We start from the raw sequence: 21,955 nt of genomic DNA on the forward strand, positions 1-21,955 counted from the left end.
CTATATGGACACACCACCACATGAAGGAGAACAAGGCAAGACTTTGCATAGCATGTAATGTAGCTGAACACATAGCATTCTGAAAGAAATCAATGGCTAAAATAACTTATTTGACATAGTAGCTTGTAGAGGGTATGTAATCAGTGGTGACCCATCATTCAGGGCAGGTGGGGCAGAGCAGAGGCCCACCTGTTTCGTTAAATTATAAAATGTTATTCTGGCATTAATTCGTGTCACATATCAGTTCAGCATACAATGTAAAAAAAACAATCCTTGAGTTAATAAAGCAGCATACAAACTTGGTCTATTTCTTGAGTAAGGCAGCTCCAAAATGCATTGGTTTCAGCCTAGCTCAGTGCTTTCTGTGGTGGAGGAGCAGCCAGCAAAAACCCAGAGCATAGGCGTTGTTAATCTTATCTGGTTGTGCCGTGATTGGCTCAGGGTTCTGTCACTCATGGGGACACTACGTCACCACAGAATCTACTGGAGAGATAGGCAGTTCAACCCCGCTTGTGTGCTGCCATAGATTTACCGTAAAAGTTCCCTTCCAAGAAGGCTTAAGGTCATTGGCCACATATAAAATGACATCAAATCACATTATATCTCCCGTAGCTTTGATTGGACTGATCATGTCAACAACATACTTTCAAAATCTTAGCTAGCAAATTAGCTAGCTAGATAAGCAGTCATCATCATGAATCACGTTGAAGATCTACTGGCAAATGCTTTTCAATCCTTGTCATATGACGAGAAATTAGAGATAAAATGTCTCTGTGCCATTGGACATAAAGGTCACACAACAAGTCGGAAATTGCAAATTCGACAATGAGAGGTTTGGAAGGAAGCAGTGGCTGACTGAGTGTTGCTTCCCCTGCCTGCTTTTCGGTGGAGAAGGTGTGTGGTCCAAGTCTGGGTTTAAGGATTTAAAACATCTGAAAGTCTCTCAAAACATGAGAATTGTGCATCACATGTAGACAATGCTGTTAACCTGAGATTACTGGGAAAATCAAACATTGTGGCTCAGCTAGACATTTGGACGAGCCATGTCCTTCACAACCAACAAACGGAGGAGAATAGGTACATGCTTGCCAGAATTATAGCATGCATTAAATTGTGTGGTAATTGTGAGACAGCACAAGGGCCATGACGAGTCAGCCGACTCCTTGAACTCAGGCATTTACAGGTGTATTTTTGAGAGCATGCGTGAAGGAGATTACTGGCTACAAAGGCATTATGACGACCAACCCCTTAAGGGTACATTAAGCACGATCCAAAACAAACCTTTGGATTGTATGTATCAAGTGTACAGAGAAGCTATAGCTAAGGAGGTGTCTGAGACTCCTTTTGCATCTGTACAAGCAGACTGACGTCTCCTGTAAATCACATATGGTAATAGTGCTACGCTACATGTTATCAGACCACAGTGTGTGTGTGAGCTTTTTGGAGTTTGTAGAGGTGAAGGACAAACAAAACTGGTGTTTGCCTCTCCAACACCATCAAACAAGTCCTAGCGCCACTGGACGTGAAGGAGAAGCTGGTTGCACAAACTTACGATGGGGCAGTGGTGATGAGTGGTAATGCACGTGGTGTCCAAACGCTACTTAAGGAGACTTACCCAAACGCGCAGTTTGTGCACTGTTACGCACACCAACAGAATCTAACACTTCACCAACTCTGTGCAGGGCGAGTAAGTGTACTTACAAAGTGTTTTTTTGCAGACCTATCCTACTTTTTCACCTTTTTCTCGCTCTCACCTAAAAGACTCTCCACTCTCGCGGAGTCAGCGAACAGACGGGTCCCCCAGGCCACAGGGTACACGATGGAACTTCAAAAGCAGAACCTTCAATTCTGTGTGGGAGGACCGTGAGGCACTGGCCCCCTAGATGGAATGAGATCACCATCAGTGAGGCATATGACCTGTCCATGAAACTTAAGGATCACACATTTCTGCAACTGCTCAAGTTATTTTCTTTGGTCATGTCAGAGGTGGATGTTTAGTACAACGTAATGCAGAAACGAACCATTGACGCAGCAGGAAATGCCGGAGCAATCGGCAACTTCAAGGTGAACATTAAAAAAATTGGCGAGCAAACTGATGAACTGGCCAAGAGGACATGTTGATGCCACTGAACCAGGGCAGAGAAACCTTAACACTGCGCCTGTGATGGAGGCATGCGACACAATCGCTGCTCATGTGCAAGAAAGGTTTTCTGAAAGTGACCACTTAATTGTGGCAAAGTTGGTAGACAACTAGTTTTTACCCCAATATGAACATTCCTTTCCGACCGCAGAGCTCCAGTGTTCTACCAAGCTATGGCCCGTGGGAAACGGAGCTCTCTACCGGCATGAGAACGGTGCTGTCCATCCCTACCAGAATCCTGAGCTGCACACTAGAAAGATGTCACTTTCTTTACTGAAATCACTCTACGAGAACAACCTGCAAAAGGCTTTTGTCTGAGACGGTCTCTTTTCTCAAAATCATTATCACCACTAATCCGATGACAACCGCTGAGCCAGAGAGAAACTTTTACACCTTTAAAATGATTTTTAAAAAACCTACACACGCAACACCATGGGCCAGAAAAAGTTGAATGTATTGGCCATGCTGTCAATCCAGCATGACTTCATCCAGAGAATACCAGACTTTGATGACAAAGTAATTGAGAAGATTTCCCACAACCAGGACCGCCGTGCCACCTTCCTGTTCATGTGAGCACAACACAACAACGGTGAGTCCAAAAATATATTTTGTATGCTGCTGCATAAATAATGTAAATGCCAGGGAGATATGTATACAGTATAATATTCTGGTATCATCTTCTGTAGCTATGCTAAGCTAACAAAATGTATTGTTCATTCAGACAAAGAGGATGAGAGAAGAGATGGTTGTTTGAGGGAATCGAGATGCTAGCAGACATTAGCGCAGGGCTGCCTTTTTGTTTGTCACTGGAATTTTCTGCACTCTGTGTGTGTGAGTGTACACATGTTTGTGTTGAGTGCAAAGCTGTATAAGACCCAGTATTTGCCTGTGAGGGTGTATTGTGTGTGTGTGCATCAATGACTACAGTGTGTCTGCAACCGCGAGTGTCTACGCAGGAATAAATACTTTTTGTGTGTTCTGAGAGCTACCGCAGGCCACAGTGTGTACACGTCTGTGTGTGCGTTTGTGTGTGAACGAACGTCTGTGCGCGCGCATCTGCGTGTGTGTGCTTCTTGGTTTGTGTCTCCATATGTATGAGGCTGTCTTTGAGAAGAGCCAGCAGATGATTCCTGTCGCAGTCTCTCCCCCATCCCCTTCATTCCCACAGCATTAAAGTCTCCTATGAGAGAGAAAGTCATCCCCCACAGAGGAGACGAATGCAAAACCATTGAGGCCCTGCTAAGAAACTGGAATCTACATAATCCTATCTTGACTGTGACAACAGGAGATTCGTCACAAACATAAAAACGGAGATAACAGATGATTTGTGTACTCAAAATTGTGACTGTAGGCGGTTAGTTACAAAAACGCTGTTTTGGTATGATATCTTGAGCTAAGAATGCTGCTAGTGTTTTGACAACTCTATGATGGTGGCGGAAGTAAGGAGCCTGACTTTGGGGCTATGTTTTTTGTATTCTTATACGTGTTTTTTTCATGTTCTTTAAGGGTTGTAAGTGTCCTTGTTTTTCAGTGTAATCGTGAGAAGCCCCTCAGGCTGCTTCACCTCTGATGCCAGCATGCGGTCTGCATGCAATCTGAGAGGAATTCAACCTCTACTGGCTCACAGAATGTTTGCATGGGCAGAGATAAGGACATTCAGTGCATTCCTCTCAGACTGCAGGACGAGAGAGAGAAAGAAAGAGAAAGAAGATGAAAAGAGAGGGGGTGCAAATCAGAGCCCACCAAGACACAAACCTTCACATTGATAAATCGATAGCATGCATACGCACGCATGCATGGATGGACACACAACCACACACAGCAAATCGCTATTTTCTTGATCCCAGACTGAAGGCACAACATGTCTGCAAACTAACGACGGAGCAACAACAACATCCTCGATCACAATTTAACAGCACTTATTGTGCTTGTTAATTACTGTAATCCCCGGGAGAAAAATCATATCAAATAAAAAATAATATATGTCACATGTACGAATATAAGGGGTGTAGACTTTACCATAAAACGCTTGCTTATGAGCCCTTCCCAACGATGCAGAGTTTTAAAAAAAAGATGTAAAGAAAAATTTAAATAGTAACACAATCAAAAGCACACTCCATTAATGATGCGCTTCCATTGCTGTTAGCTTGACAGTGTCTTTATTGAAGTCTATACCTCTCAACCGAGGTCCAATGGCAGACACAAAATCTTTGAGTCTAAAGGATAACTGCAATACTAAATGGACATAGTGTCTTTATGATGCCTTTGCGAAGGGTTAATAAGCTGCGTATGATGCAATATAGAGTCTGGACCATCTGTGTAGCAGATATAGACTCTAGCGTCCTGATGTGGTGGTGACACAGTGGGGTGCAATGTGAGCTTTCGGGCAAGCATCTGCACATGCTTCCGTTAAGTATCAGCATGTGTGTTTGTGAATGGATGTGTGAATTTATAAATCACAAGTAACTGCGTCAACCAAGGAATATTTATTGGTGGTCACTGGTCAGTCACCAAAGAAATGTGTTAGCCATCTCCCGTGCACGGAGGACTGTTGACGATAAATGACAAATTCACAAAATAATTGTTATTTTCTTCTCTGCTTTTTATCCCATTTCCAGGTTCACTTTCAGTGCAGTGAAGTCAGCTAAAACTTTTGAATTTAGCAAAAATAATCATTTAAATATATGTTTTTTAAGCTCCCATGCAGTGTTTTTAATTCAATTTTTAAATCATCACTGTATGACTAATAAACAACTGTGAGTGTTCATGAAAAATAATTTAACGAGTCCGACGCAAAGAATATACTGCTTTCTAAGGGAACAGGCCCAAATCCCTGTCATTTGCGTGAAGAAAAGATTAAGAAAAAGGGGGCGGAGGTCGGGCCTTCGAATTCTGAGAATTCGTAGGCGAATGAGTAAACCCCCACTGCCATCCGTTCTATTGGCCAACGTGCAATCATTGGAAAATAAAATCGATAATCTACGACCAAGATTATCCTACCAACGGACATTAAAAACTGTAATATCTTATGTTTCACCGAGTCGTGGCTGAATGACGACACGGATAATACAGAGCTGGCGGGATTTTCCATGCACCGGCAGGACAGAGAAGCTGCATCTGGTAAGACGAGGGGTGGGGGTGTGTGTCTATTTGTCAATAACAGCTGGTGGCGATGTCTAATATTAAAGAAGTATTGAGGTATTGCTCGCCTGAGGTAGTGTGGTCTACAGTTTATCATAAGGTACTCTATCTACCAAGAGAGTTCACATCTATATTATTCGTAGCCGTCTATTTACCACCACAAACCGATGCTGTCACTAAGACCGCACTCAATGAGCTGTATACGGCCATAAGCAAACAAGAAAATGCTCATCCAGAAGCGGCGCTCCTAGTGGCCGGGGACTTTAATGAAGGCAAACTTAAATCCGTTTTACCTCATTTATACCAGCATGTCACATGTGCAACCAGAGGGAAAAAAACTCTAGACCACCTTTACTCCACACAGAGAGATGTATACAAAGCTCTCCCCCGCCCTCCATTTGGCAAATCTGACCATAATTTCATCCTCCTGATTCCTGCTTAAAAGCAAAAACTAAAGCAGGAAGTACCAGTGACTTGCTCAATACGGAAGTGGTCAGATGGCGCGGATGCTACGCTACAGGACTGTTTTGCTAACACAGACTGGAATATGTTCTCGGATTAATCCTATGACATTGAGGAGTATACCACCTCAGTCATCGTCTTCATCAATAAGTGCATCGACGACGTCGTCCCCACAGTGACCGTACGTACATATCCCAACCAGAAGCCATGGATTACAGGCAACATCCGCATCGAGCTAAAGGCTAGAGCTGCCGCTTTCAAGGAGTGGGACACTAATCCGGACGCTTGTAAGAAATCCCGTTATGCCCTCAGACGAACCATCAAACAAGCAAAGCGTCAATACAGGATTAAGATTAAATCCTACTACACCGGCTCTGATGCTAGTCGGATGTGGCAGGGCTTGCAAACTATTACGGACTACAAAGGGAAACCCAGACGCGAGCTACCCAGTAACGCGAGCCTACCAGATGAGCTAAATGCCTTTTATGCTCACTTTGAGGCAAGCAACACTGAAGCATGCATGAGAGCACCAGCTGTTCTGGACGACTGTGTGATAACGCTCTCGTTAGCTGATATAAATTCTTTAAACGGGGCAACATTCAGAGAGCATCCTGACCAGATGCGCCATCGAGAGCATCTTGACCGGTTGCATCACCGTCTGGTATGGCAACTGCTCGGCATCTGACCGTAAGGCGCTACAGAGGGTAGTGTGTACGGCCCAGTACATCACTGGGGCCAAGCTTCCTGCCATCCAGGACCTATATACTAGGCGGTGTCAGAGGAAAGCCCAAAAAAATGTCAAAGACTCCAGTCACCCAAGTCAGACTGTTTTCTCTGCTACCACACGGCAAGAGTACCGGAGCGCCACGTCTAGGACCAAAAGGCTCCTTAACAGCTTCTACCCCCAAGCCATATGACTGCTGAACAATTAATCAAATGGCCACCTGACAATTTACATTGACACTAACCTGTACCCCCGCACATTGACTCGGTACCGGTACACCCTGTATATAGCCTCGTTATTGTTAACACAATAAATTATCTTTTATTATTTTTTACTTTAGATTATTTGGTAAATATTTTCTTAACTCTTTCTTGAACTGCACTGTTGGTTAAGGGCTTGTAAGTAATCATTTCACAGTAAGATCTACACTGCATCCGGCGCATGTGACAAATAAAGTTTGATTTGATTTTTTGATTTGGTAAAAAAAAAGAATATGTATTTCTCTGAATCTCCTTTTTCCATTAAAATGCTCATTCGAATCGTGTGGGCAGATAGGATCATCTAGACTAGTCTACAGCCTAACCCGCTTACCTCGTTAAAGTGGGAGGATACATATGCAAATAAAAATATGAATGGTCATTGGTCAGAATAATCAGATCGCAGGGTTTTTTATAGATCAAAAACTTAGGTGGTGGGCATGGCAATGGGTACAGGATTTTAGAGAACCGGGTTAGACATGGGGTTAGACATTTTTATATATTTAAGCCAATTACCTGCAATTCTACACATTTCTGTCACACCCTGGCCTTAGTATTCTTTGTTTTCTTTATTATTTTAGTTAGGTCAGGGTGTGACATGGGGTATGTTTGTGTTTTTGTCTTGTCTTGGGTGGTTGTAGTGTCTAGGGGGATTTTGTTAGAGTGTATGGGTTTGTGTTGAGTGAATGTGTCTAGCTATGTCTATGGTTGCCTGAGTGGTTCTCAATCAGAGACAGATGTTTTTCATTTGTCTCTGATTGGGAGCCATATTTAAGGTGGCCATAGGCATCATGTATTTGTGGGTAATTGTCTATGTGTAGTGTTTGTGTCAGCACTATCTGTATTATTAGCTTCACGGTCGTCAGTTTTGTTATTTTGTTAGTTCGTGATTAGTTGTTTGTTTCTTGTTTGTTTTTTCTCTCTTCTTAAAATAAAGAAGATGTATTTTGCACACGCTGCGCCTTGGTCCTCTCTCTCACAGCAAGACGATCGTGACAATTTCTCCATGGAGCTAATCGAAATTGTTTCAATTTTAAAGCAAATCTCCTGCAATTCTACACATTTTGCCATGGAGCTGAAAGAAAATGTTACCGTTTTAAAGCTAATTTCCTGCAATTCTATGCATTTTGCCATGGCTAACGCTTTGTTCTTTTGATCAAACATAACAAAATCAATACTGTTAAATTCATTGTTTTGAGAATTTTCAATTCTCCCTGACTCTAGCTTTTATTGTGGTGATTGTTAGTTCTCAGATTATATTATAAAAAATATATAGGTCCATTATCTTTTCTACATATTTTAAATCTTGTTTTAGTCAGTTAAGTTTACACTGAAAGCATCTTTCCAGCCCGCCCAAGGATTTCAATGGCAGAAAAATCCCTGGATCAGATTGTGATATTATGTCAAAACTCTATCCCACCTGAACAGGCTGAAATTCCAGGCAAAAAAACTCATAGTGTGGAAATATATATTTATAAACAAGGAAATCATGTTTTTGACTGCACTGCCCCTTTAAGTATTTTGTATGTGTATTGGATAGCGAGAGAGAGAGCTGAAATGTAGGAGAGAGAGCGTGCTGAAAGAGCAGTGGACCGGATTCGAACCTATGCTGACAGCGATACATCGTACATGTGCACCCTTTTAACCTTCAATGCCAATTTGATCAAGATGTGGTTTACTAGATAGCCTAATTAACAGAACTTTGCAATTAACAATAATTTCATTAACTGTGCCTTGCTTTTTCTGCCTCAGTGCTCTAAGTACTCGCTCATACCAGAAAACATATGAGGGAGAAATTAGAGCACTGAGCAGAAAAAGCAATGCAATGGTATGGAATGGTATATTTAAAAAGGTAACACTAGTAATTCATTTCCCAAATGTAGTCATTTACTCTGCACTTATTACTTAATTACCATGTGGCTACAAAACAGTATCCTAGGTATTTATCTGGTTATGTTATAGTCCAAAAACACTAACCAGAAAGTGTAACAAATGTAATGTTAAAGTTGAACTTAGGGGAGGGAAAACTGATCTCGTATCAGTTTTGAAGGGTAGAGGTAACCGGAGCATTTGCAGCGGTGGTAGTGTGTGTCTGTGTGTGTGTGTGTGTGTGTGTGTGTGTGTGTGTATTCATGAGAGTCTACAACATGTTGTAGTTTTCCAGTGCAGGAGCAGAGGAGTTAAGAGGAAGCTTATCAGACATCTCTCTCATTGGTCATGGATTGATGGAGCTGTATAAACTGTGCCACCTGGAGATGCATGACTAACTAGTGCAGTACAGTTAACCCTTGGAGTGCCACAGTATATGGGTAGGGCAGAGAGTGCAGAAAGTTGTATAGTAAAATCAAAGACTACTGCAGAAACTATGAAAATATAAAGGTTCAGAACTTTTGTGAAACATCACATTTGTGAAAAATATATGACAAATGGTGTTCAGAGATCGATGCGAGGGGTTGAGTTGAGCTGAAAGGTGGGACTAAAAATATCCGTAAAAAGTATATAGGTTCAGAACATTTGTGAAACAGCACAGTTGAAAAATAAACTCAGCAAAAAAAGAAACGTCCCTTTTTCAGGACCCTGTCTTTCAAAGATAATTCGTAAAAATCCAAGTAACTTCACAGACCTTCATTTTAAAGGGTTTAAACACTGTTTCCCATGCTTGTTCAATCAACCATAAACAATTAATGAACATGCATCTGTGGAATGGTCGTTAAGACACTAACAGCTTACAGACGATAGGCAATTAAGGTCACAGTTATGAAAACTTAGGACACTAAAGGGGCCTTTCTACTAACTCTGACAAACACCAAAAGAAAGATGCCCAGGGTTCCTGCTCATCTGCGTGAACGTGCCTTAGGCATGCTGCAAGGAGGCATGAGGACTGCAGATGTGGCCAGGGCAATAAATTGCAATGGCGTCCCACAGTACGGAGTAAAACAGCGCTACAGGGAGACAGGACAGACAGCTGATCGTCCTCGCAGTGGCAGATCACGTGTAACAACACCAATTCTCTCCATCAGTGCTCAGACTGTCCGCAATAGGTTGAGAGAGGCTGGACTGAGGGCTTGTAGGCCTGAGGTAAGGCAGGTCCTCACCAGACATCACCGGCAACAACGCCGCCTATGGGCACAAACCCACCGTCGCTGGACCAGACAGAACCAGACACCAGACCGGCAAAAAGTGCTCTTCACTGACGAGTCGCGGTTTTGTCTCACCAGGGGTGATGGTTGGATTCGAGTTTATCGTCGAAGGAATGAGCGTTACACCGAGGCCTGTACTCTGGAGCGGATCGATTTGGAGGTGGAGGGTCCGTCATGGTCTGGGGCGGTGTGTCACAGCATCATAGGACTGAGCTTGTTTTCATTGTAGGCAATCTCAACGCTGTGCGCGTTACAGGGAAGACATCCTCCTCCCCCTTCCTGCAGGCTCATCCTGACATGACCCTCCAGCATGACAATGCCACGAGCCATACTGCTCGTTCTGTGCGTGATGTCCTGCAAGACAGGAATGTCAGTGTTCTGCCATGGCCAGTGAAGAGCCCGGATCTCAATCCCATTGAGCATGTCTGGGACCTGTTGTATCGGAGGGTGAGGGATAGGGCCATTACCCCCCTGAAATGTCCAGGAACTTGCAGGTGCCTTGGTGGAAGAGTGGGGTAACATCTCACAGCAAGAACGGGCAAATTTGGTGCAGTCCATGAGGAGGAGATGCACTGCAGTACTTAATGCAGCTGGTGGCCACACCAGATACTGACTGTTACTTTTGATTTTGACCCCCCCCCCCTTTGTTCAGGGACACATTATTCCATTTCTGTTAGTCACATGTCTGTGGAACTTGTTCAGTTTATGTCTCAGTTGTTGAATCTTGTTATGTTCATACAAATATTTACACATGTTAATTAAGTTTTCTGAAAATAAACGCAGTTGACAGTGAGAGGACGTTTCTTTTTTGCTGAGTTTATATTGCAAATAGAAATCAAAACTAGATGGTCTTCAGAGACAGATGGGAGGGGTTTAGGGTAGTTGATGGATGGGACTAAAAACAAACAAAAGATAACTAATGTAAAATATACTTTGTCAGTAAAATGTATATAGTATGTATAAGCTGGAAGTAGAATCTTAAGTGTTGTTAGCTATTAGTTTACTCCAATTGGGGGAGGTGTGGCAGGGTTAGGGGAAAATAAAACATAAAATATTTCAATATAGATTTTATATAGCACCAGTCAAAGGTTCGGACACACCTACTCATTCAAGGGTTATTCTTTATTTTTACTATTTTCTACATTGTAGAATAATAGTGAAGACATCAACACTATGAAATAACACATATGGAATCATGTAGTAACCAAAAAAAGTGTTTTAAAAAATCTAAATATATTTTAGATTTTTCAAAGTAGCCACCCCTTGCCTTGACAGCTGTACACACTCTTGGCATTCTCTCAACCAGCTTCATGAGGTAGTCACCTGGAATACATTTCAATTAACAGGTTTGCCTTGTTAAAAGTTAATTTGTTTAATTTCTTTCCTTCTTAATGCGTTTGAGCCAATCAGTTGTGTTGTGACAAGGTAGGGATGGCATACAGAACATAGCCCTATTTTGTAAAAGACCAAGTCCATATTAATGGCAAGAACAGCTCAAATAAGCAAAGGGAAATTACAGTCCATCATTAATTTAAGATATGAAGATCAGTCAATCTGGAAAATGTCAAGAACTTTGAAAGTTTCTTCAAGTGCAGTCGCAAAAACCATCAAGTGCTATGATGAAACTGGCTCTCATGAGGACCGCCACAGGAAAGGAAGACCCAGAGTTACCTCTGCTGCAGAGGATAAGTTCATTAGAGTTAACTGCATCTCAGATTGCAGCCCAAATACATTCTTCAGAGTTCAAGTAACAGACACATCTCAACATCAACTGTTCAGAGGAGACTGCGTGAATCAGGCCTTCATGGTCGAATTGCTGCAAAGAAACCCCTACTAAAGGACACCAATAATAAGAAGAGACTTGCTTGGGTCAAGAAACACGAGCAATGGACATTAGACCGGTGGAAATCTTTCCTTTGGTCTGATGAGTCCAAATTTGAGATTTCTGGTTCCAACCGCTGTGTCTTTGTGAGATGCAGAGTAGGTGAACGGATGATCTCCACATGTGTAGTTCCCACCGTGAAGCATGGGAGAGGTGGTGTGAAGGTGTATAGGTGCTTTGCTGGTGACACTGTCAGTGATTTATTTAGAATTCAAGGCACACTTAACCAGCATGGCTACCACAGCATTCTGCAGCGATTCCCGCCATCCCATCTGGTTTGCGCTTAGTGGGACTATCATTGGTTTTCAACAGGAAAATTACCTAAAACACATCTCCAGGCTGTGTAAGGGCTATTTGACCAAGAAGGAGAGTGATGGAGTATTGCATCTGTAATGGGTGCGTGCTGGTGGCAGGGAAGTCAGACGCAGGAGAGTGAACTTGGTATAAACGGAGCAGTTTAATAAATGGAAAAAAAACTCAGAAAACCAAAATATACAAAAATAATATAAGTGGGACACCAGAACATTACTTGCACAATAACATACAACAAACAATCACCGACAAATACATGAGGGGGAACAGAGGGTTAAATACACAACATGTAATTGATGGGATTGGAACCAGGTGTGATGGAAGACAAGACAAAACCAATGGAAAATGAAAAATGGATCAGCGATGGCTAGAAGGTCGGTGACGTCGACCGCCGAACACCGCCCGAACAAGGAGAGGGACCGACTTCGGCTGAAGTCGTGACAGCATCAGATGACCTGGCCTCCACAATCACCCGACCTCAACCCAATGGAGATGGTTTGGGATGAGTTAGACCGCTAGAGTGAAGGACAAGCAGGCAGCAAGTGCTCAGGATATCTGGGAACTCCTTCAAGACTGCTCGAAAAGCATTCCTCATGAAGCTGGTTGAGAGAATGCCAAGAGAGTGCAAAGTTGTCATCAAGGCAAAAGGTGGCTACTTTGAAGAATCTAAATTATATTTTGATTTGGTTACTTTTTTGGTTACTACATGATTCCATATGTGTTATTTCATAGTTGTGATGTCTTCACTATTATTCAACAATGTAGAAAATAGTAAAATAAAGAAAAACCCTTGGATGAGTAGGTGTGTCCAAACCTTTGACTGGTACTGTATATATTTACAAAAAATATGTATGGGGGATTGGAAATGATGCAGACAATTACATTGATGGAAGCCACACTATCTGCAATATTAAAGCTGATCTACCCCTAAAAAAATATGATTTAAAAAAAGAGTACTCTCAGAGTAAGGTAAATGAAGAATATGGAATGTTTAAGTACTGCTCTAATGAGTCAAACACACCCACACGACCTTACGCGAGACAGTGGGCACAACAGTGGGATCCATAGCCTTGGTGGTGAGACAGAGACAGCTGACAGCATCAGTAATGACTGCCGCATCGGGGTGTGTGTGTGTTGCTGCGTTGGAAGCCAGCACTGCTGAATCATGGCTCCTCAAACGGTGGTGCAGACAACAACCAACGTCTCCTGGACTGGAGTTGTCATCCTCTCCTGGCCAACTGAGGCTCTCTCTGTTCCCATCCCCTCCCCCTACTGTTTATACAGCAGCTACACATCAGTTCCTCTCTTCACTAGGCTGGATTCACACTCCTTGATCTCTCTCTCACTCTCTTTCTCTTGCACTTGCTCAGTCTGCCATCTCTCACGTTCTCTCTCTCTCTCCTTCTTTAGTTCTCCCTCCCTTTCCCTGCATCAACGTCTTGTCCTCCATGCCAATTCCTCTACTTTTATCCACCCCTCCCTCTCTCTCTCCGTTCTCGCTCTCTCTGCATTAACCCCTTTTGCCTTCCCTGCCAATTCCTCTCGAGACTTTTCTTCATCTCTCTCTCTCTCGCCCTCTCGCTCTCTTGCTCATTTGCTTTTAGGAAGAATCTGGTGCAAAGTGGAGCTTGGTTTCAAGGTTCAGACTTCTGACTAGATAAGAGCTATTCAAACTGCAGGAAGGGGCTTTGCAACTGATAATACTACAGCACTGAAACAACCGTGCAAGTGTGTGTGTGTGTGTCCGCCACTCCGTGGAGATGACGTCACAAGGCCACATGTCATTAAGGTCAGGGGAGCAGAGCAGCAGCGCAGACTGTGTTGATACGAAACAGCACGGATACATAACAACAGGGACACAACAGGAGATAAGTCACATCCTGGCTCGCGCTCCCCTGATCCAGACTAGTCATACACATAGGCTATGTGTACTTTTATATGTTTATGGGAAACTGTCCCAAACTGTCATAAAACACAATAGATGTCAGGCTAGTAGAGTAGGCTAAAGGGGAATCCCGTTGTCATTCTCTCTATAGGTTTAATGAAATGAGAGAGAGGGAGGGAGACAAAGGGACAACAGGGCTACTCTGCCATTGTGGATCAGGCAAACACGTGTGTGTGTGTGTGTGTGTGTGTGTGTGTGTGTGTGTGTGTGTGTGTGTGTGTGTGTGTGTGTGTGTGTGTGTGTGTGTGTGTGTGTGTGTGTGTGTGTGTGTGTCTGTGTCTGTGTGTGTGTGTGTGTCACGGTAACCAGCGAGAGCGTGCGAGAGCACGTAATTGTATAACACAACCATTGTGTGCCTGCGTGAATGTATATTGAGAGTGTATGAGTGTGTGATGTGTCGTGTGTGTCAAGAGAGTGGCAGGAAAAGGGTTGGTTCGCCGGCTGGAGGGAGGATGGAGGGACTCTTTTGACACAGGCGGACAGGGGTGAGGGGGGTCGGAGAAAGGGGGGCGGTGTGGGTGGGTGGGAGGGGGGCGTGTAGTGTCAGGTTTCCTTCCCAGTCTCCTTCCCCCACAGCTGGGGTCAGATGGGTCACCAGCGAGCCCCCCCCTCTCCCGCTCCTATTTCAGAGGCCCAGCAAGCAGGAAGTGTTAACCTTACCCCCTCCTCCTCCTCTCGCTTCTTCCCCACTTCCCCTTTAGCTACGAGCCCTCTCCCTCGGGAGGCTGGAGTTCTAAAAGGAGCAGCAGTGCTGGAATCCCCTTCGCCTCCCACACGCACACACACATACAGTGCATTCGTCAAGTATTCAGACCCCTTGACCTTCTCCACACTTTGTTTTACGTTACAGCCTTATTCTAAAATTGATGACATAGATTTTTTCCCTCATCAATCTACACACAATACCCCATAATGACAAAGCAAAAACAGGTAATTGGAAATGTTTGCGAATGTATAAAAAATTAAATATGACATTTACATAAGCATTCAAACCCTTTACTCAGTACTTTCTTAAAACACCTTCGGCAGCGATTACTGCCTTGAGTCTTCTTGGGTACGACGCTACAAGCTTGGCAACCTGTATTTGGGGAGTTTCTCCCATTCTTCTCTGGAGATCCTCTCAGGCTCTGTCAGGTTGGATGGGGAGCGTCGCTGCACACCTATTTTCAGGTCTCTCCAGAGATGTTCGATCGGGTTCAAGTCCGGGCTCTGGCTGGGCCACTCAAAAACATTGAGAAACCTGTCCCAAAGCCACTCCTGCATTGTCCTGGTTGTGTGCTTAGTGTCGTTGTCGTGGTGGAAGGTGAACCTTGGCCCAGTCTGAGGTCCTGAGCAGTCCGGAGCAGGTTTTCATCAATGATCTCTCTATACTTTGCTACATTCATCTTTGCCTTGATCCTGACTAGTCTCCCAATCCATGCCTCTGGAAAACATCCCCACAGCATGATACTTCCACCACCATGTTTCACCGTAGGGATGGTTCCAGGTTTCCTCCAGACGTGACACTTGGCATTCAGACCAGAGAATCTTTTTTCTCATGGTAAGAGTTCTTTAGGTGCCTTTTGGCAAACTCCAAGCGGGTTGTTATGTGCCTTTTACTGAGCAGTGTCTTCCATCTGGCCACTACCATAAAGGCCTGATTGGTGGAGTGCTGCAGAGATGGTTGTCCTTCTGGAAGGTTGTCCCATCTCCACAGAGGAACTCTAGAGCTCTGTTAGAGTGACCATCGAGTTCTTGATCACCTCCCTGACCAAGGCCCTTCTCCCCTGATTGCTCAGTTTGGCCAGGCTGCCAGCTCTAGGAAGAGTCTTGGTGGTAACAAACTTCTTCAATTTAAGAATGATGGAGTCCACTGTGTTCTTGGGGACCTTCAATGCTGCAGACATTTTTTTGGTACCCTTCCCCAGATCTGTGCCTCGACACAATCCTGTCTCACAGCTCTATGGGCAATTCCTTCGACTTCATGGCTTGGTTTTTGCTCTAACATGCACTGTCAACTGTGAGACCTTATATAGACAGGTGTGTGCCTTCCAAATCATGTCCAAACAATTGAATTTACCACAAGTGGACAACAGTCAAGTTGTAGAAACATCTCAAGGATGATCAATGGAAACAGGATACACCTGAGCTCAATTTCGAGTCGCATAGCAAAGGGTCTGAATAGTTACAGTTGAAGTCAGAAGTTTACATACACCTTAGCCAAATACATTTAAACTCAGTTGTTCACAATTCCTTACATTTAATCCTAGTAAGAATTCCCTGTCTTAGGTCAGTTAGTATCACCACTTTATTTTAAGAATGTGAAATGTCAGAATAATAGTAGAGAGAATGATTTATTTCAGCTTGTATTTCTTTCATCACATTCCCAGTGGGTCAGAAGGTTACATACACTCAATTAGTATTTGGTAGCATTGCCTTTAAATTGTTTAATTTGGGTCAAACGTTTTGGGTAGCCTTCTACAAGCTTCCCACAATAAGTTGGGTGAATTTTGGCCCATTCCTCCTGACAGTGCTGGTGTAACAGAGTCAGGGCTTGAAGGCCTCCTTGCTCGCACACGCTGTTTTAGTTCTTCCCACACATTTTCTATAGGATTGAGGTCAGGGCTTTGTGATGGCAACTCCAATACCCTGACTTTGTTGTCCTTAAGCCTTTTTGCCACAACTTTGGAAGTATGCTTGGGGTCATTGTCCATTTGGAAGACCCATTTGCGACCAAGCTTCAACTTCCTAACTGATGTCTTGAGATGTTGCTTCAAAATATCCACATAATTTTACTCCCTCATGATGCCATCTATTTTGTGAAGTGCACCAGTCCCTCCTGCAGCAAAGCACCCCCACAACATGATGCTGCCACCCCCGAGCTTCACGGTTGGGATGGTGTTCTTCAGCTTGCAAGCATCCCCCTTTTTCCTCCAAACATAACGATGGTCATTATGGCCAAACAGTTCTATTTTTGTTTCATCAGACCAGAGGACATTTTTCCAAAAAGTACGTTCTGTGTCCCCATGTGCAGTTGCAAACCGTAGTCTGCCTTTTTTATGGCGGTTTTGGAGCAGTGGCTTCTTCCTTGCTGAGCGGCCTTTCAGGTTATGTCGATTATAGGACTTGTTTTACTGTGGATATAGATACTTTTGTATCTGTTTCCTCCAGCATCTTCACAAGATTCTTTGCTGTTGTTCTGGGATTGATTTGCACTTTTCGCACCAAAGTACGTTCATCTCTAGGAGACAGAACGAGTCTCCTTCCTGAGCGGTATGATGGCTGCGTGGTCACATGGTGTTAATACTTGCGTACTATTGTTTGTACAGATGAACGTGGTACCTTCAGGCGTTTGGAAATTGCTCCCAAGGATGAACCAGACTTGTGGAGGTCCACAATTTTTTTTCTGAGGTCTTGGCTGATTTCTTTTGATTTTCCCTTGATGTCAACCAAAGAGGCACTACATTTGAAGGTAGGCCTTGAAATACATTCACATGTACACCTCCAATTGACTCAAACGATGTCAATTAGCCTATCAGAAGCCATTACTTAATTTTCTGGAATTTTCCAAGCTGTTTAAAGGCACAGTCAACATAGTGTATGGAGTGTGGAGTGGTTGAAAAATGATTTAATGACTCCAACCTAGGTGTATGTAAACTTCCGATTCAACTGTATGTAAATAAGGTACGTGTTTAAATGTTTTTATACATTTGCTAACATTTAAAAAAAACTGTTTTCGCTTAGTCATTATGGGTTATTGTGTGTAGATTGATGAGTTAGAATAAGGCAACAAAATTTGGATAAAGGGATGGGGACGGAATACTTTCCAAATGCACTGTACACTCTCCAGTTCACCCATTAAAGCTAGTAGTCGCCTCACTTGATCACCTGCACCCCATCCATTTACATTTAAGTCATTTAGCAGACGCTCTTATCCAGAGCGACTTACAAATTGGTGCATTCACCTTATGATATCCAGTGGAACAACCACTTTACAATAGTGCATCTAACTCTTTTAAGGGGGGGGGGGGGGTTAGAAGGATTACTTTATCCTATCCTAGGTATTCCTTAAAGAGGTGGGGTTTCAGGTGTCTCCGGAAGGTGGTGATTGACTCCGCTGACCTGGCGTCGTGAGGGAGTTTGTTCCACCATTGGGGTGCCAGAGCAGCGAACAGTTTTGACTGGGCTGAGCGGGAACTGTACTTCCTCAGAGGTAGGGAGGCGAGCAGGCCAGAGGTGGATGAACGCAGTGCCCTTGTTTGGGTGTAGGGCCTGATCAGAGCCTGAAGGTACGGAGGTGCCGTTCCCCTCACAGCTCCGTAGGCAAGCACCATGGTCTTGTAGCGGATGCGAGCTTCAACTGGAAGCCAGTGGAGAGAGTGGAGGAGCGGGGTGACGTGAGAGAACTTGGGAAAGTTGAACACCAGACGGGCTGCGGCGTTCTGGATGAGTTGTAGGGGTTTAATGGCACAGGCAGGGAGCCCAGCCAACAGCGAGTTGCAGTAATCCAGACGGGAGATGACAAGTGCCTGGATTAGGACCTGCGCCGCTTCCTGCGTGAGGCAGGGTCGTACTCTGCGAATGTTGTAGAGTATGAACCTACAGGAACGGGTCACCGCCTTGATGTTAGTTGAGAACGACAGGGTGTTGTCCAGGATCACGCCAAGGTTCTTAGCACTCTGGGAGGAGGACACAATGGAGTTGTCAACCGTGATGGCGAGATCATGGAACGGGCAGTCCTTCCCCGGGAGGAAGAGCAGCTCCGTCTTGCCGAGGTTCAGCTTGAGGTGGTGATCCGTCATCCACACTGATATGTCTGCCAGACATGCAGAGATGCGATTCACCACCTGATTCACCATCCCACACCACCACACACTCCCACAGAGTGGCATGTCTACCCCGGGACATCAAACCCAACACTCACAAGCTCTCAGACTGCCCCGGACACTCAACAGAGTGTGCATTACTGTATCTCCCTTTATGTCTGATGGTACTCAGAAACAATCCGTTTTCATTCACTTGATCACATGGTACTGTTTAGCGCAATGCTAAAAAAAACACATATGCTGCGAAACATTTCCAGCCATTTTTTTACCTCCCTCTGCTCCCCTATTTTGAGCCAAAATAGATTCCTGGATTCCTCCTTTGTTTCTCTGACATTTGAGCTTCTGGTACAGTTAAAAGTCTGGGAGCTGTACAGCTTTGGGGGTGGACGGGGGTTGTATTGTATCCTTTTTCTGTACCCCCCCCCCCACCTGCTTGATTGGAGATTTATTAATGGTCAATCAAAAGCCTGGAGGCCAACGTAAGACATTAACCCATTCTCTCTCACACACACACACACACACACACACACACACACACACACACACACACACACACACACACACACACACACACACACACACACACACACACACACACACACACACACACACACACACACACACACACGCCCCTCCTCAAACCTAAGGTCCGTCCACCTACATTATGTCCCTGCCCTTTCCTGAACGCAGTCTCTTGCGCATGCCAGTCCCTCCCCAGCTCTTAGGTAACTCAACTGCTGTAAGAGAACACATCTGTCTGGCTGATCCTGAGTCAGGATCGGTGGCTCTGTGCTGTTTGACTATAGGTAGGAGTTGAAATTCAAGGACTGATTCTACATCAGATCTTAGAGCCAGACTTTCTGCTAATGCTTTGTAAACCTTTGACATCTGCTGTTCTGTGGTCCAGGGGAAGAGTGGGATATTAACTGACTTTGATTTGGGACTGAACTGACTGTATCGGCTGTTCTTAGATCAGTTTGTCTGAAATGCTGACTGATAAGGGGTTCAGTTTGTATCATGGAACAGGCTGATCTGAGGTCAGGCTTAGTGTGTGTGCTAGCGTGTTTGTCTCTGGCTGATGCACGGCGAGCTGGAGAGGGTAGGGGGGCATCCGGTTTCAGTCCTGCCTCGGGAACACCTCGCTGTGTGGTGTGTGTGTGATGCAGAAAGGCCTTATAAGGCATGGAGCGGGAGAGGGACAAGGGAGAGAAAGCCCCACACTACAGCCAGACCGCCTGTTCTAGAGATCAAATCAATTAATCTCCCTCTAGCTTTCATTCTCTCCCACTCACTCTCTTGACATCTATCATAGAATCCATTACTCCTTACATCTCATAACCCCTCCCCCACTTCCACCTCTTCCCTCCATCAATCCATATATACTTCTATCATTAGCCTAGACTCTTCACTCATTTACAGTGCATTCGGAAAGTATTCAGACCCCTTGACTTTTCCCACACTTTGTTACGTTACAGCCTTATTCTAAAATAGATTAAATCGTTTTTTTCTCTCATGAATCTACACACAATACCCCTTAATGACAAAGCAAAAACAGGTTTTAGACATTTTTGCAAATGTATTAAAATAAAAAAACAGGAAAAAGTTATTTTCATAAGTATTCATCCTTGAAATGTTTCTACAACTTGACTGGAGTCCACCTGTTGAAAATTCAGCTGAAGGACATGATTTGGAAAGGCACACATCTGTCTATATAAAGGTCCCACAGTTGACAGTGCATGTCCGAGGCACAGATCTGGGGAAGGGTACCAAAAAAATTCTGCAGCATTGAAGGTCCCCAAAAACACAGTGGCCTCCATCATTCTTAAATTGAAGAAGTTTAGAACCACCAAGACTCTTCCTGAGCAATCGGGGGAGAAGGGCCTTGGTCAGGGAGGTGACCAAGAACTCGATGGTCACTCTGACAGAGCTCCAGAGTTCCTCTGTGGAGATGGGAGAACCTTCCAGAAGGACAACTATCTCTGCAGCACTCCACCAATCAGGTGAAAAATAGGAGAAAAATAGTGAAAAATAGGAGAAACTCCTCAAATACAGGTGTGCCAAGCTTGTAGCGTCCTACCTAAGAAGACTCGAGTCTGTAATCGCTGCAAAGGTGCTTCAAAAAAGTACTGAGTAAAGGGTCTGAATACTTAAAATACTACATTTGAAAAAAATCTAAAAACCTGTTTTTGCTTTGTCATTATGGGCAGGGTTGGGTCAGTTATTTTCTAAATGTAATCTGTTACAGTTACTAGTTACCTGTCCAAAATTGTAATCAGCAATGTAACTTTTGGATTACCCAAACTCGGTAACGTAATCTAATTACATTCGGTTACTTTTAGATTACTTTCCCCTTAAGAGGCATTAGTAGAAGACAAAAATGTATGTTACCAACTGAATGACATCTATTGCAGGATAAATCAATGTTAAAGTTTACATAGCTGGCCATATATGGATGTTAAATTTTACTTTATGGGTTGGTTATGTAGGCTTCTTCCAACCCATCGCTTTCTGCTACATATAATAATACGATTAAATTATATCTTTACATAAAAAAAACAAAGCCTATCAGAATTCCAGTCATTCCAATAAATGTTATACTCCTTTATCTTCAAGAATAGGACTTGGAAGTATAGATTAGCCAAATTGTTTTACCCGAGCATGACCCCAAAACTAAGGATTTATTATCCAGCCCTACTCTGTTGTTTATGATTTTGTTGTCAATGAGGACTGATTGGACTCATTGATTCGAGTTGAAAAATAAATAATGGCATTCTTTGAGCACTACTGAAAAGTGTGATTTACATGTGAAAACTGAATGCCATATGCTGCATTTGCTAAAGGCCTATTGTTGACCTTTTTGTTGGTGACACTTTGATATCTTGATAATATGCAGCTGTTTAAAGGGCAAATCCACAGATGAAACAATAACAAAATGGGTGCCTCTGTTTTGGTAAAAAGCTGAGGGATGTGGCTGGAAAAATGTAACCACTCTCAGATGAATAGACAGAGCTATGGATGCAAGGACAGAGACCATCCATTATATAAAAATAATTGTTTGTTATTACTGTAAAACAAGCTTATATTTTGGGTTCTCATGGAGTGTGACAGTTAAACTAAGCTCATGTGGGATTTATAAATTATATTCTT

General features: G+C 43.6%; 1 protein-coding gene across 3 annotated transcripts in view; it reads right to left on the reverse strand.

Annotated features, from left to right (window-relative positions):
• LOC139540686 (E3 ubiquitin-protein ligase RNF13-like) overlaps positions 1-21,955 on the reverse strand; it is a 104,392-nt gene that overhangs the window by 28,285 nt on the left and 54,152 nt on the right. The window lies entirely within an intron of this gene.

This window comes from Salvelinus alpinus, chromosome 16, assembly GCF_045679555.1.
Source record: "Salvelinus alpinus chromosome 16, SLU_Salpinus.1, whole genome shotgun sequence".
NCBI classification, from domain to species: domain Eukaryota; kingdom Metazoa; phylum Chordata; class Actinopteri; order Salmoniformes; family Salmonidae; genus Salvelinus; species Salvelinus alpinus.